The following is a 4,138-nucleotide window of genomic DNA, read 5'->3' as shown; positions in this document are numbered from 1 at the left end:
CCCTCTTAATTGGTCATCTGAAGTTGAGGTCAAAATTTGTCTCTTTTCTAGAATATCTTCTAGGGTCTTAGCATGAGTTTTCAGTGGGGTCAGCTCACTGTAGTCTTGTAGTTTCCAAATTCTCCATTTGCCATTATCATTTGACTGATCCCAATAGTCACTTACCTTCTTTAATCCTTTGTTAATGGTATCAGTTTGGATGCTTGCTAATTCCTCTCTACTGAGGTTACCTTCCTGTTGCCAGTTGTCCTCCCAGAACCAAGCAAGATTTCCATTTCTGATCTCCCAGAAACTATAATTTTGAACTAAAGCTTTGTTCTCCCAGGCTTTATTCCAAATTTGGGAACCTTTTATGTGTCTTGTCATTCTTATGAGGTTCGTTTCTTGCCAGTTCATTGCATATTTTTGTTTCCAGAGTTTCGCCCAGGGATTTCGTATTTCCTTTAGCCATCTCCACCACAGTTTTTCTCCCAGAACTTTATTTAGAATTTGTGGGTCATGTAGACCCAAACCACCATGGGATTTGGGTTTGCAGATCTTGTCCCAAGCTACCAAAGCCCATTTCTTTTTCTCTTCCCCTTTCCCCCAAAGAAAGTCTCTTTGAATATTTCTGATTTGTTGAAGGAATCCTGTTGGTGTCGAAAGAGCTGATAGCATGTAGATTGGGATAGTTTGGAGTATCGACTTAGTGAGGACCAGCTTCCCTGCTAGGTTCAAGGCTCTGTTTGTCCACTTGTTGACCTTGTCTTTCAATTTATTTATTACAGACTCCCAGATGTCCTTGTTCAGCGGTTTGTTGGTGAGGGGAACCCCCAGATACTTTGAGGGCAGTGAGTCTCTTTGAAAGCCTAGAATTCTGGAGAGATTTCTCTGAATAGAAATATCAGTATTGAAAAAGAAGATCTTTGATTTTGAGAGGCTTACCTCAGTACTAGCTGCCATTGCAAACTCATTCAAAATTTTCTTGAAAGCTTTGGCTTCCTTGACTGTAGGTATGCCCCGCAGCATAGTATCATCCACAAATTGTTGATGTGTCACAGTGTCTGTGTTCTGAGTGAGTCTCAGTCCCTGTATTCGTCCTTCCTCCTTGGCAGCAATGATCGCTCTGCCCAACCCTTCCATCATGAGAATGAAGAGAAATGGGGAAAGAGGATCTCCTTGTCTGAGACCTCTCGTAGGCTTGAAGGTTCTGGATGGAGAGCCATTGAGAATAATTGAACAACTGGCAGTGGTAACAAGAGCCATGACCCACCTTATCCAATTATGGTCAAAGCCATATGCTTTTAGAACATCCCTTATGTAAGCCCAGCTTAGTTTATCATAAGCTTTCGCTATGTCCAGCTGTATTATCATTCCCTCTTGCTTGTTGGTTTTGAGGGAATGTACCACTCCATGAGCTTGAATGATGTTATTGAGAATTTGTCTCCCTTCCACATAGCCCGTTTGCTCCTCTGACACCATAGTTGGGAAGAGAGGTTTTAGTCTGTTGGCAATGACTTTGGAAATGATTTTGTCCACCACATTACATAATTCTATGGGTCTGAATCTGTCAGGAGAGGTGGCTTTTTCCTGTTTGGGGATTAAGGCAATGAAGGATTCATTAAGCGCCCTCAAAACTGATTTAGAGTTTCTCGAGTCCTCCACTACCTCCAGAATGTCTTGTTTGACAATCTTCCAACATATTTTGAAGAAGTCCACATTGAAACCATCTGGGCCTGGAGATTTTCTATTATGCATTTCTTTGATAACTTCATTGACCTCTTCCTCCATTACTGGTCTGTTGAGATTATGATTGTCTTCCCTGGAAACCAGCTTAGGAATGTGCTGAGTAAATCTCTTCGTGAATTGGGATCTGTCTGCTATGGTTTCCTCAGCAATGCTTTGAAAATGCTGGACTAGTACATCTTCCATTTCCTCATGAGTATTTTTATCTGTTCCTTGACGATCTGTGAGTTTCGAAATTCTGTTGTTAGTTCTGTGTGCTATAGTGGATTTGTGAAAGAATTTGGTGTTTCTCTCCCCTTCCTTAATCCATTGTACTCTGGATTTCTGTCTCCAGAAGATTTCCTCTTGTAGACATCTGTTGTCCCATTCTCGTTGAAGTGAGTTTGCTAGCTCTTTTCTTTCCTCTGTGAAGCCTTCTGTGATGAGAATTTGGTTAATTTCCTGTAATTTCTTTCCCACTTCACCTTTGGCTTTGAAGATATTTCCAAACTCATTTTTATTCCATTCTTTGAGTTTACTCTTGATGTGTTTGAGCCTAAGATGTAGAAGGAACATTTTTGTGCCTTGAAAGTGTAACTCTTCTTTCCACCACTTCTCAATGTTTGTGAGGAAATCAGAGTGAGTGAGCTAGACATTCTCAAACCTGAAGGGTTTGTTTCTCCGTTTACCAATTAAGGAAGCTTGCAGTTGGATGGGCTAGTGGTTTGAGCCTCCAAAAGGGAGGACGAACACTGTCAGGCTTCGTCCAGTGAGCAGAAGCTTTTTTGAGATTATGAATCTGTCTAATCTTGAGGCTACTTAGGTAGTGCCCCCTTTTTTGTTATTCCAGGTGAAAATGCCATTGCTTGTTTCCATATCCACCAGTCTCATATTGGTGAGGAAGTCCTGGAAGGCAACTGAATCTCTACCAAGTGATCTGGTTCCCCCTTTTTTTTTTCTGTGAGAGATTTAATCATATTGAAGTCTCCCCCTAGAATCCAGGGTATTGATGGGTATCTGTTTTTCATTTCCTCCAGAGAGGTGAGGATCCTAAATTTATCTTCCAGAAGTTTAGGGCCATAGACATTAGTGATCATATAACACTCTCTTTCCCCCATAGGTTGAATGATCAAAGAAATGTGGTGCCTGGAGGCCTCCGCATCAAGAATACCCAATTGTTGAGGATTCCATAAAGTGAGAATTCTTCCAGCTGATTTTGTTGCTTTGACTTCAAGATACTCATACTTACTTAACCATTTGCTATGCTTTTCTCTAATCTTCTCTACTGAGCATTTGGTTTCCTGTATGAACACTATGTCTGGTTTTTCCTCTTTGATTATGTTACTTAGATTTCTTTGTTTTCTTCTACTCCCTAGTCCTCTAATGTTCCAGGTTGTGAGCTTCATTGAGGGGGGTTTGTGAAGGAGTAACTGGAGATATCTTTCATCTTGCCTGAGTCAATCATGAGTTTTCCACATTTTAACAACAATTCTTTCTGTCTCTTCCTTCCTCTTTTCTTACTTGGGTCTTTGGCGGCTTTTCCTTTTATTAATCCCATTGATGTAACCCCTCTGCTTTCCTTATTGTCATGGCCTCTTTTGACTCCTAGCGCTTTTTGATGTGACCTATTGAGGAATAGTTGTTGCACCCTATCAACTTCTTCCTGTGTTAGAGAGTTAATTCCTCTATTGCTTCCTTGTTCTAGAAACTTTTCTAGTTCAAGGTTCTCTCTCTCAAGGATCTCCTATATGTATTGGTCCTCCATGCCACTTTCACTCTGGGTCATATCATGGTCCCTTTCTAGATCCGTGGTATTCAGTGGGTCTATTTTGCGTTCATTCTGATCTTGAGTGATCTCCATGCTAGTTTCTTTTCCTTTCCCACTTTGCTGGTCCTCTAGTTTCTTTTGTATTCCTTCCTCTTCTACTTCTTCTTCTAAAATTGCAAAACTGTTATGACTTAGTGCTTTGCTTTCACTAGGTTTCTTTTGGGTCTTTTTCCCCCTCCTTTCCCTTTTCCTCCCACTTTAGTAAAACCTGTAGGGTCTTTCCCTTTGTTGGTTTTCTGGTATTCCTCCCTTTTATTAAGTGGGTAGTCTCTGAATAGGTGTCCATGTTCATGACATTTGCGGCATCTGAATGGTATGTGTTCATAGTCAACTGCTTGAACCCATTCCTCGTCATAAACTTCTAGGATGACTTCATCTGGAAGTGCTCCTGATAAGTCCATCTCAACACATATGCGAGCAAAGGAGGTATATTTTCCTCGTAGAGTCGCCTCTGAAATCCTTATGAAATGACCTAATTTATTACCTATAGCTTTTAAATATTCTGGCATCCCATAATCTAAAGGTAAGGAGTATAGCCTGATCCATACTAGGACTGATGTGAATGTTTCTCGCTCCAAAACAAAGTTCATCATCCATGGTCGCATA

This window comes from Pinus tabuliformis, chromosome 5_1 (assembly GCF_031772625.1).
Source record: "Pinus tabuliformis cultivar Carrire ecotype Pingquan chromosome 5_1, CPIR1, whole genome shotgun sequence".
NCBI classification, from domain to species: Eukaryota; Viridiplantae; Streptophyta; class Pinopsida; order Pinales; family Pinaceae; genus Pinus; species Pinus tabuliformis.
This window is presented reverse-complemented; position numbering follows the sequence as displayed.